The sequence below is a fragment of the Ursus americanus genome, chromosome 23 (assembly GCF_024610735.1).
Source record: "Ursus americanus isolate L20-20 chromosome 23, mUrsAme1.1.p, whole genome shotgun sequence".
Taxonomy (NCBI): domain Eukaryota; kingdom Metazoa; phylum Chordata; class Mammalia; order Carnivora; family Ursidae; genus Ursus; species Ursus americanus.
Genome location: NC_142149.1, coordinates 41,349,899 through 41,363,123, shown reverse-complemented (window position 1 = coordinate 41,363,123; position 13,225 = coordinate 41,349,899). Strand labels below are relative to the sequence as shown.

General features: G+C 38.1%; 1 protein-coding gene and 1 non-coding gene across 3 annotated transcripts in view; one reads left to right on the top strand and one right to left on the bottom strand.

Annotated features, from left to right (window-relative positions):
- Positions 1 to 13,225, bottom strand: part of TAOK1 (TAO kinase 1) — a 151,788-nt gene that overhangs the window by 115,219 nt on the left and 23,344 nt on the right. The gene's annotated exons all lie outside the window — the stretch shown is intronic.
- LOC123777209 (U6 spliceosomal RNA) lies at positions 8,922 to 9,028 on the top strand. The gene has a single exon (XR_006775602.1). It is a non-coding gene; the product is annotated as a U6 spliceosomal RNA (small nuclear RNA).

The following is a 13,225-nucleotide window of genomic DNA, read 5'->3' as shown; positions in this document are numbered from 1 at the left end:
TTTACATTTATATATGAATTACTTTTAAAACTATTTTTTCCAGAGAACTTTAAAATATCAGTAACACAGGGGCACGGGGCTAGCTGGCTCAGTTGGTGGAGCATGCAACTCTTGATCTCAGGGTAGTACGTTCAAGTCCCACGTTGGGTGTAGAGCTTACTTAAAAATAAAATCACTATTTTTTACATAAAATCTTTTAAAAAATATCAGTAACACAAATATCAATATTCTAATACCTAGAAGATATAAAATCTGCATCAACAGCTTAGTCCTTTTTTTAAAATAGGTACCACAATGTTTGACAAAGATTTTATTTATTTATTTGAGAGAGAGAGAACGAGCAGGAGGGAGTAGCAGAGGGAGAGGGAGAAGCAGGTTCCCCGCTGAGCAGAGAACCCTACAAGGGGTTTGATCCCAGGACACTGGGATCATGACCTGAGCCAAATGCAGACGCTTAACCAACTGAGCCACCCAGGCACCCCAAAAGCTTAGTCCTGTTAGTTCAGTATCGCAGTACTTTCAAGAATGGCAACATTTTCTGATAAAGGGAAACTACTGATCAAAGCTCAATAAACAAAATGTAATAATCTTATGATAGTTTTTAAATTATTTAAAGAAATATCAGTCATAATTATCTTCTGTTTTTCAAGACAATATAAAGACAATAGTTGAAATACCCAATATACCCAAATGTATAAAGTAATGTTATGGTGATTTAGCAGTGCAACATCAAATGAATATGATGAAGAAATAAAGAAAATACAATTTGCTTCTGGTATAAGTATTCCCATTGTACACCTACAGTAACTTGGATAACTGTAGTTTAGGTAAGCCAAGAATAATTCCTTTATTACCAAAAGAAAGGAAATATTTAACCTCAATATTCAAAACAGATTGCTCTTAGGGGCGCCTGGATGGCTCAACTGGTTAAACATCCAACTCTTGGTTTCAGCTCAAGTCATGATCTCAGGGTCATGAAATCAAGCCCCACATCCAGCTCAGCACAGAGTCTGCTTGAATTCTTTCTCTTCCTCCTCCTCCGACCCTTCCCCTGCTTGCGTGCACGCACTCTCTCTCAAACAGATAAAGATAGCTCTTAAATGTTATTTTAGAGTTAGATTAGGCTTTTTGGCACTCTTTTAACCTAGTCTTTTTGCAATGTATATTCTTAGTTCTGCCTTGTCTTAATTGCTTTCTAGATTGCAAAATCTTTTCACATCCTTTTATTAGCTCTAATAACTGAAAGCCAAACTCTATTTACATTCTTTTTTAGTAACAGTAATTCAAGAGATAACAACTGTGATAAAGCCCTGGAAAAGTACCAATCAGCTATGTTATTATATACAGAAGAATGGACAGCCCATTTATTTACTACACAGAAAGATCAAAGATACTATAAAACTATATATTTGACATCTCCACTTGAATATCTCAAAGGCACTTCTAACTCAACATGAACAAGTCTTTCTTTTGTGTGTCCTATATAAAACAAAGAGAACCAACCTAATATATCCAATTCAGCAATTCAGAAACCTAAAGTTATTTTTTGACAACTCCCTTTCCTTTACTCATAACCCAATCCACCATCATGTCTTGTAGATCTGTCCTCCTAAAACTTTTCAAATCGACCCACTTTACTACATCTCCACAATCTCCTCCTCATTCCATCCAGGCTACTACCATAGCTCACTCAGGCTACCTTACTGTAACAACTTCCTAAATGGTGTCATTGCATCCACTCTTGGCCCTTCTCAAATCCAATCTACTACAACCAGAATGACCTTTCAAAATGCAAATCTGATTATGTCATTCCCTTTAGGTGTTCAATGCCTTTACAGTATATTTCATTTGAAACAAAAATCATTAACATCACATTTAAGAAACTGCATGATCTGACTCTACCTACCTCTTTAGCCTTAACTCTCCAACTTCCTGCACTCTGATAACACAGGCCTCTCAGTTTATTGTCATGCTTTTACCACAGAGCCTTGAACACACAGTAATTAAAAACACAGGTTCTAGAATTATATTATCTAAGTCCCAAAACTGGATCTGCCAACATACTAACTCTGAAGCAACTTAATCTCTCTGACCTCAGCTTTCCCAACTCTAGAACAGGGGAAATGATAATATCTATGTCATGGGGGTTTTGCGAGGGTTAAATGAAATATGTTAGAGGGGCGCCTGGGTGGTGCAGTCGTTAAGCGTCTACCTTCGGCTCAGGGCATGATCCCGGTGTGATGGGATCGAGCCCCACATCAGGCTTCTACACTATGAGCCTGCTTCTTCCTCTCCCACTCCCCCTGCTTGTGTTCCCTATCTCACTGACTGTCTCTATCTCTGTCAAATAAATAAATAAAATCTTTAAAAAAATATATGTGTAGAGAACATATTGCTCATAACCAGTAGGCACATCATGCCAAACTCCTCTACTTTCTATCTTTTCTTGTTTATTTCTCTTTTTTAAAGTTTTTTATTTTAATTCCAGTATAGTATTTACTTGAAAGAGAGCAAAAGAGGGAGAGAAACCACAGAGGGAGAGGGAGGAGCAGATTCCCCGCTGAGCCGAGAGCCCGATGTGGGCCCAGATCCCAGGACCCTGAGATCACGACCTGAGCCAAAGGCAGACACTTAACTGACTGAGCCATCCAGGAGCCCCTATATCACCTCTTTTTTATCCATTCATCTATCAATGGACACGTGGGCTGCTTCTGTAATCTAGCTACTACAAATAATGCTGTAATAAACACAGGGATACATGTATCCCACTGAATTCATGTTTTTGTATTTTGAGGGTAAATACCCAATAGTGCAATTACTTGATCATAGGGTAATCCTATTTTTAACTTTTTTTTTTTAAGTTTTATTTACTTAAGTAATCTATACACCCAACATGGGGCTTGAACTCATGACCCCAAGATCAAGATCAAGAGTTGTACTCTTCTGGGGGGCGCCTGGGTGACACAGCGGTTAAGCGTCTGCCTTCGGCTCAGGGCGTGATCCCGGCGTTATGGGATCGAGCCCCACATCAGGCTCCTCTGCTGTGGGCCTGCTTCTTCCTCTCCCACTCCCCCTGCTTGTGTTCCCTCTCTCGCTGGCTGTCTCTATCTCTGTCGAATAAATAAATAAAATCTTTAAAAAAAAAAAAAAAAAAGAGTTGTACTCTTCTGGCTGAGCCAGCCAGGCACCCTATTTTTAACTTTTTGAGGAACCTCCATACTGTTTTTCACAGTGGTTGCACCAGTTTGCATTCCCACCAATAGTGCACAAGTGTTCCTCTTAATCCACACCCTTGACAACACTTATTATTTCTTGTCTTTTTTATTTTTGCCTTACTGACAGGTATGAGGTGATATCTCATTATAGTTTTGATTTGCATATCCCGGATGATAAGTCATCTTGATGAAGCATCTTTTCATGTGTCTGTTGGCTATCTGTATGTCTTCTTTGGAGAAATGTCTGTTCATGTCTTCTGCCCATTATTTCTTTTGTTTTTTTGTAAGCTCTATACCAATGTGGGGCTAGAACTCATGACCCCGAGATCAAGAGTTACATGCTCTACCAACTGAGCCAGCCAGGCACCTCTCTTCTGCCCATTTTTGAATTGGATTATTTGTTTTTTGGGTGTTGAGCTGTATCAGTTCTTTACATATTTTTGGATACTAACTGTTTATCAGATATATCATTTGCAAATATCTTCTCCCATTGGGTAGGTTGCCATGTAGTTTTGTTGACTGTTTCCTTACTGTGTAGAAGCTTTTTATTTTGATGTTGTCTAAAACTCCTCTACTTTCTTCAATCTCTGGTTATCATCTCCACTGGGAAACTTTTCCCAACCCAATTCTTCTTCCAGGCACAATTAACTGATTTTATGTGTGTGTGTAATGCTTCTATAAGGTTTACTAATACTCAATCAACACTTATCTCACTGTTCTGAACTGTTTACCAATCTACCTCACCCTACTACTAGGTGAGTTCCTTAAAGGCAGAGGCTATCTTAATCTTTGAATCTGATGTACCTAACACAATGACTCTGATAGTAGGCATTCAAGAAATATCAGAGTGAATATAGAAATCAGGTAAACAATGAAAAATACGGTCTTAATACAAGAATTGTGACAGTAAATAAAAAGATTTTATGTACAATTACGTTTTTTTCAAAGTATGGTCTACAGCCACCTGTGTAAAAACTCCTAGTGTGTTTTTAAAATGCATACCTCTGGCCCCTCATCAAACCTACAGATCTACAATTTCTCATAAACTTTTTTTTTTTTTTTGTAAACCAAAGGTTGAAAGTTGCTAGATTAAATAATGAATTAACACAATCACTAAATATAATTTATGAAAATGAATAATACAGTGGTCAAACATTACACTTCAAGGTCCTTAAGAGTAATGAAGTCATTTAATTGAACCTACTATTGAATCAGAGTCAATTATTAAGCCAAGACTACTAGTAGGTTGTATTCAACATTTCTAAATAGGAGAATCTGAGGGATAAAATACAACTGTCTGGAGATTATTTCTAATAGGATATTCTCCTTAACCTAGTTTGGAAGTGAAAAGGGGCAACAATTTAAAATATAAACAATTTAACCTACATCAAATTATGCCCAAACCTGAGAAGCACTATAAACAACAAAATATAAACTACTTGGATTATTTAGGACATAACTGCTCTCAATTATCTCCATTATATATTCCACTATAGTAAGATCCACCTTTAAGTTACATTTTTAAGCTTTGTGTCCTCCTTACTATTCCCCCCCAAAAAACAATTTAACAATACACGTATTTTATGACTTTCCCTTCAATCATTACACAACTAATGGATAATTTGTAAACTAATATTTGCAGAGAAAAATTAGTCAAAACACAACAAACCCTGCCTTTTTGTCATTTTTTTTTGTTCAAATAGAAGAAAAAGCTCTTGTGAGTTTTCCCAAATCTGAATATATAGTTTTCCTTTAATACTTAAGTACAATTACTAGATAAAAATTGAATTTTTTTTTATTGTCAACAAGATCTGGCATATTGATTAGATCTTAAAATCTCTTTCAAAAGAAAAATTGAGCATACTATATGACAGATATAAAACTCAGAATGGCAGAATTATAAAAGGTACCTTAGATATCCTTTTAGTCAATATTTACATTATGCATGAGAGCCTGAAAGGTTGAGTGGTTGCCTAAGGTCACATTTACTAACAGAACTGGAATTAAAAATCTAAATTTACTAAATGCAAGGTAATATCCTGTATTTTATCCTGGAATAGGAAAAAGGACATCAGTGGAAAAATCTGGATAAATCTGAATAAAGTCAATAATTTAGTTAATAGTTTTGTATCAGTATTAACTTCATAATTTCGACAAATATATCCATTCTTATTTAAAACATTAGCATTAGAAGAAGCTGAATGAAAGGTACATGAGAACTCTGCACTAATTTTTCTGTAAATCAAAATTGTAAAATAAAAATAAAAGGCTTACTTTAAAAACTCTAAATCTAAAACTAATTTCTAATCCAGAATGCTTCCTGTTTGCATAACATTCCCTACCAGAAAGGCATTAAATTCTAACCAGAGATAACAACAAAAAAAAAAAGCACCTCCTAACCAAACACAATCAAAAGAAATCCTCCCTGTTTTTCTGCTTAACACTGAATTCTTATTTTATATTCCAGGCATTTTACTTATTTTATTGAATTCTCACAACTGTCCTAAAATAATTATCAACCCAAATTATACCTGAGGTTGAGAAAAGTTAAGTAATTTGCTTACTATCACAGGGTAAGTAACAATGCCAGGTTTCCACTATACCTCATCATCAACTTTCTTCCAGTCAGCTAGGCACTTTAGAATCATGTGTACTTGAATAAGAAAAATTTGCCACTGAATTTCATCTTCACAGTGCTTTTCACATCAAAACCCTCACTGCAATCACACAGCCACTACCTTTTGTTTAGGTCTCTGTCACCTCTTGTCTGTTCTAGAGAAAAAAAAAAAAAACTTCCCAGACATTCTTATTGTTTTCAAGATTTTACTTATTCGAGAGAGAGCACAAGTACAAGCAGGGAGGAGGGGCAGAGGGAGAGGAAAAAGCAGATTTCCTGCTAAACAAGGAGACCAACACAGGGCTCAATCCCAGGATCCTGAGCCAAAGGCAGACGCTTAGCTGACTGAGCCATCCAGATGCCCCCAAAACAAGCATTCTAATTTCTAGTCTTTCCCCCTTAATCCATTATGATGTACAGCTGTTTCTGTTTACTGGCTTCCCAGAATCTATCCTCACTTTTTAGTAAAGGTACTGTTTTCCTTCTGAGAAATAACCTCTCCTCCGCCTAGACAGGACTACGTATAAATATGCCTAGTTCTAGGGCACCTGACTGGCTCAGTTAGTGGAGTATGAGACTCTTGATCCTGGGGTTGTGAGTTTGAGCCCCATAGTGGGTGTAGAGATTATTTTTAAAAATTAAATTTTATAAATAAATAATAAATAAATAAATAAATAAATAGCACTAGTTCTGCCCTCACAGATCATTGGACATGAACCCTGCTAAGCCAACCCCACTCTCTGTTTTCAAGGATCCTAAATCTTGAGCAAAATGACAAGTTTGAGGGGGAAATGGGTGGCACTAATTTACTCTGGTGGCCTGTTCAGACTGTCAATTCATGGGGCGCCTGGGTGGCTCAGTCAGTTAAGTGCCCAACTCTTGGTCTTTTGGCTCAGGTCAGGGTTGTGAGATCAAGCCCCACATGGGGATCCACACTGGGCGTGGAGCCTGCTTAAGATTCTCTCTCCCTGGGGCGCCTGGGTGGCACAGCGGTTGAGCGTCTGCCTTCGGCTCAGGGCGTGATCCCGGCGTTGTGGGATCGAGTCCCACATCAGGCTCCTCCCTATGAGCCTGCTTCTTCCTCTCCCACTCCCCCTGCTTGTGTTCCCTCTCTCACTGGCTGTCTCTATCTCTGTCGAATAAATAAATAAATAAATCTTTAAAAAAAAAAAAAAAAAAAAAAGATTCTCTCTCCCTGTCCCTCTGTCCCCCACCCCACTCCTGTGCTTGTGCTCTCTCCCTCTGTCTCAAAAACAAAAAACAAAAAAACCCCCAAAACCTGTCAACTCATTCCTGATATCAACATCCCAGGAACTGCCAGACTGACTCTCTGACCTTCCTTTTGAGTCTATGAGCAATTTAGTAGCCTAAAGTAAGTTTCTCTTCTCAAGAAAGACAATGTCACTTTTCTGCTGGCAAACAAAGACCATAATGGATACAGCACTCTTGACTCATTTAAGATCTCTAAAGACCCTTGAAAGTATAACTCAATACTCCTGCTCAAAAATTTTAAATGACCCACAACTTCCCACTATTACAATCTTCTCTAGGGGGACTTCTCAGGGTTCTCCCCATTTGGGTCCAACCGACATTTTTGAACTTATTTCTCACCAACAGCATCACATGTACTAGTGCTATTTTCTCTGCTTGGAATGCTAATCCCACCATCTCTGCCTATAAATCTTATCCACCCTTCCAAATCGACTTCAATTATTCCCTTGTGTGTAAATTCTTATCAATTCCACTAACACACCAAGATATTGTTTAAATAAAAAAAATCTCCATGCCACTTTGCAGCTATTTTATTACATATTACATTCACTTATTTCCATATGGATTATATTCTTCCACTGACCCCACTAACTCTTCCAAAAGGCAAAAGGAGGAGTAGAAATATGTCAAGTATATGCTGTCACAATTCAATCAAGAATTGTATCTCCAGGGCACCTGGGTGGCTCAGTTGGTTGAGCATCTGCCTTCCCAGGGTCCTGGGATCGAGCCCCACACTGGGCACCATGCTTAGTGGGGAGCCTGCTCTTCCCTCTGCCTGCCAGTCCCCCCACTTGTGCTCTCTGTCAAATAAATAAAATCTTTAAAAAAAGAAAAAAGAATAGCATCACCAGGGGCACCCGGCTGGCTCAGCCAGAGGAGCACACAACTCTTGGTCTCAAGGTTGTAAGTTCAAGCCCCAAGTTGGGTGTAGAGATCACTTAAATAAAACTTTAAAAAAAAAAAAAAAGGATAATATCACAATATTGGCTATAATATTATGAAAAATTTTAAACTAATCAAATTGTTTTTGAAACTTGGTGTGTGCAAATTTGGGATCAACTTCTGCTTCTGAGCAATGATAAAGTACCTGGGACAGAATTTATTTTCCTGTCATAAGACCTGAAGAACTGGAAAAACATAAAATTCCTTTTTAGGCACTGAACATGAGGCAACAGATGACCACATCTTTGAGAGAAGTGAAACAAGGTAAGCTCTTTGGTTACTGGCTTTCCACCTAGAAACACTTCCCAGAATGCAGCACAGGCAAAGGCATTCCAAGTAAAGGATAGCACTCTCTGAGCTAAGAAGACAAAGATAAGAGTTTAGGAGGGCTAAGCCAACTGAAATAGAGAAAGTGGACTTTTTAGAGAAAGAATTCCAGAACTGTTTAGGGTATGCCTTCCAATATTTTGCTGAATTAAGTTCCACATACATAGGGTGAAACTCCAATAAGGCCAGGCAAAGATCAACTACTGGGGAGCTAAACTCCCAGAAGTCACACAGGCTGGAAGATGTCTGAGTTCCAACTCAACCACAATGGAGAGTCCTTATTGAAGACTTATGGCACTCAGTAGAGACCCCCAAAAGGGTCATAACTTAATAGTAAAGCTAAATAAGCCCTAGTAGAAAGACTACTCTAACTTTACCTTAATGAAGCTTGAAAACAGCCCTGAAGGGATTAAGCTGATCCACAAGTAACTTTATTGCCCATTAGAAGGAAGTTTAACATTCTTTGAAGATAGACAAAAAATTCAGCATTTAAAAAAAAAGTCACAACATACTACACTCAATCAAAAATTAAAAGACATACCAAAAAAGTGCTGGCTTCAGCAGCACATATACTGAAATTACAACAATACAGAGAAGATTAGCATGGCTCCTGTGCAAGGATGACATGCAAATTCATGAAGCCTTCCATATTTAAAAAAAAAAAAAAAAGCAGGGGTGCCTGGCTGGTTCAGTCAGTGAAGCATGCAATTCTTAATCTCAGAGTTGTAAATTGAAGTCCCATATTGGGGATTACTTAAAGATTACTTAAAATTAAAATCATTTAAAAAAAAAAAGACATACCAAAAACCCCAGGAAATGTTATCCATAACCTGCAGAAAAATTGATCAACAAAAATAGACCTCAAAATGAAAGAGAAATTAGCAGAAAAGGGCATTAAATTAGTTATTCTAAATATCTATAAGCATTTAAATAAGAACATACACATAATAAGGAGAGGAAAAAGAAAGGAAAAAAAAACGAAACAGAACAAAATGGATGGATCCTTTTCAAAGGATGAAAAATACAATTCAGAAATTTAAAAATGTACTGGATGGGACTAATAGCATATGTGACACTGAAGAAAACACATAAATTTTTAAAAGATCCATGGAGATCTTTTAACATGGAGACATGAAAATAAGAACTAACCATATAACAGCACAGACGAAAAAAAAGAAAAAATGTACAGGATCACAGTGACTGTGGGGCAATACTAAGTGGTCTAACATACATGCAATTGGAGTACCACATGAGTGGGTGAACTAAAAAAATTATTAGAAGAAATAATGACCAAAAATTAATTTTGATGGAAACTATAATCCCACAGATTCAAGAAACTCAATGAACACCTCCAGGATAACTTCAAATCAAGATAAAGGTACATCATAGTAAACTTACCGAAAAATCAATAATAAAAAAGGTCTTAAGACTAGTCAGAGAAAAAAAAGACATTTCCTACAGAGAAACAAAAATAAGAATGCCTGCTGAATTCTCATCTGAAATTGTGCAAGTCAAAAACATAATGGCATAACATCTTTCGTGTACTAAAAACACTGTCGATTTAGACTATCATACATGGTAAAAATATACTTTAAAATTGAAGGTGATTCTACACACCTATCAGAATGGCTAAGATAAAAAAAACAATTATAGGGGTGCCTGGGTAGCGCAGTCGTTAAGCATCTGCCTTTGGCTCAGGGCGTGATCCCGGAGTTCTGGGATCGAGCCCCACATCAGGCTCCTCTGCTGGAAGCCTGCTTCTCCCTCTCCACTCCCCCCGCTTGTGTTCCTTCTCTCACTGGCTGTCTCTCTCTGTCAAATAAATAAATAAAATCTTTAAAAAAAAAAATTATAACACCAAATGCTATAAAATAAGCTAGTCACAAAAGGCCAAATATTGTATGATTCCTTTCAAATATTATATAATTCCCAAGGGCTGGGGAGAGGAGGAAATGAGGAGTAAGTGTTTAATTGATATAGAATTTTAACTGCAGAAAAATAAAAAGTTTTGGAAATGGATGGTAGAGAAGGTTGCACAACAATGTGAATGTACTTAATGTCACAGAACTATACACTTTTTAAAAAAAATATTTTATTTATTTCACAGAGAGAGAGAAAAGGAGAGCACAAGCAGGAGAAGCGGGAGAGGAAGAAGCAGACGCCCTGCTGAGCAGGGAGCCCCACTCGGGGCTCGATCCTAGGACCCTGGGATCATGATCTGAGCCTAAGGCAGATGATTAACTGAGCCACCCAGGCGCCCCACACAGAACTATACACTTAAAAATGGCTAAAATGCTAAAATGGTAAATTTTATGCTACGTATATTTCCCACAATAAAAAAAATGCTAGTGAAGATATGATGAAACTGGATTACTAATATATCATTAGTAGAAATGTAAAGGTATTTATTTACTTATTTGAGAGAGAGAGAGCGCACACATGAGAGGCAGGGGAAGGAGCAAAGGGAGAGGTAGAGAGAGAGAGAGAATCTCAGGCAGACTCCATGTCCAGCATGGAGCCCGATGCAGGGCTTGATCCCACAACCCTGAGATCATGACCTGAGCTGAAATCAAGAGTCCAACCCTCAACAGACTGAGCCACCCAGGCTCCCCTCATTAGCAAAAATGTAAATTGTTACAGATACTCTAGAAAGTATGGCAGTTTCTTCCAAAACTAAACATGTGTGTTGTTTATGACCCAACAATTAAACTCTTAGATATTTATCCCAGATAAGCAAAACTTAGGTTCACACAAAAACCTATACCATTTGTATGCCTACTTCATTTGTAATAACAAAAAACGGAAATACCCAAATATCTTTCAGTAGGTAAATGGTTAAACACATGGTCCATGCACATCAAACAACTACTCTGCAATAAGAACAAACTACTGGTACATTTAACAACTTAGATGAATCTCATGCAAAGCATGCTAAGTGAAAAAAGGCTTATTTCAAAAGTATACACTGTATAATTCCACACACTCCCTAAATGTCAAACTTGTAGAGATGAAGAACACAAATGACTTCCAGGGGTTGGGGTGTGTAAGGGAGAGAGGTAGCTGTGACAATAAGGGTAGCACAAGTGATTCTTGTGATGGAACTATTCTGTATTGACTGTGGTAGCTGTCACAGGAATCTACTCATGTAGATAAAACTGCAGAGAACTAAATATATATACAAACTCACACAGGAGTGTCTGGGCGGCTCAGTCGATTAAGCGACTGCCTTCGGCTCAGGTCATGATCCCAGGGTCCTGGGATTGAGCCCCACGTTGGGCTCTCTGCTCAGCGGGGAGCCTGCTTCTCCCGCTCCCCCTGCTTGTGCTCTCTGTCAAAAAAACAAATAAACAAACAGACAAAAAACAGGGGCGCCTGGGTGGCTCAGTTGTTAAGCGTCTGCTTTCAGCTCGAGTAGTGATCACAGGGTCCTGGGATCCAGCCCTGCATCAGGCTCCCTGCTCGGCGGGAAGCCTGCTTCTCCCTCTCCCACTCTCCCTGCTTATACTCTCCCTCTTGCTGTCTGTCTCTCTCTCTGTCAAATAAATAAATAAAATCTTAAAAAAAAAAACCCAACAAACAAACTCACACACAAAGGCGTACAGGCAAACTGGTGAAATGTGAATAAGGCCAATGTCAATGTATTAATGTCAATTTCCTACTTGTGCTATTACACTATAGTTACCCAAGATGTTACCACTGGCGGAACCTGGGTAAAGAGTCGACAAGATCTCTATTATTTCTCATAATTGCATGTCAATCTACAATTACATCAAACAAATGTTTCTTTCAATTAAGGTGAAATACTAACCAAGCAAAATCTGTGAGAATTCATTAACAGCAGATGTGCATTATAAGAAATACTAAAGTAGGGGCACCTGGGTGGCGGTTAAGAGTCTGCCTTTGGCTCAGGTCATGATCCCGGGGTCCTGGGATGGAGCCCTGCATCAGGCTCCCTGCCGAGTGGAGATCCTGCTTCTCCCTCTTCCCACCCCCCGACCCCCGCTCGTGCTCTCCCTCTTGCTATCTCTCTCTCTCTTCCTCAAATAATAAATAAATAAAATCTTTCAAAAAAAAAAAAAAAAGAATACAGGAGTACATACCCAAAATTGAAAGCAGGGGCTCAAAGAGATACTTGTATACCACTATTCATAACAGCAATATTCACAATAGCCAAAAGGTAGAAACAATCCTTAGTCTATCAATAGATGAATGAACAGGGGCACATGGATAGCTCAGCTGGTTGAGCATCCGACTATTGATTTCGGCTCAGGTCATGATCTTGGGGTCATGGGATTGAGCCCCACTTGGGCTCTGCACTCTGCACAGAGTCTGCTTCAGATTCTCTCTCCCTCTCCCGTCTCTCTAATAAGTAAATAAATCTTTAAAAAAATAGATGAATAAACAAACGAACATGTGAGATACACACACACAATGGAGTAGTTTTCAATCTTTTAAAAAGGAATGAAATTGTAAGATATGCAACTACACAAATGAGCCATGAAAACATTATGCTAAGTGAAATAAGCCAGACACAAAAGGACAAATACTCTATGACTCCACCTATATTAGCTACCTAGAAAATGCAAATTCACAGAGACAGAAAGAACAGAGGTTACCAGGCCCAGGGAATGTGGGATTGGGATGGGAGCTGTTCTTTAATGAATACATTGTTTTAGATGATAAAAATGTTCTAGAGATGAATAATGGCAATGGTTACACAACACTGTGAGTGCACGTAATGCCACTGAACTGTACACTTTAAAATGGTTAAAATGGTTCATTTTATGTTATGTATATTTTAACACAATTGTTTAAAGAATGATGAAGTGTTACCAAAGATGAAAAGGGATTA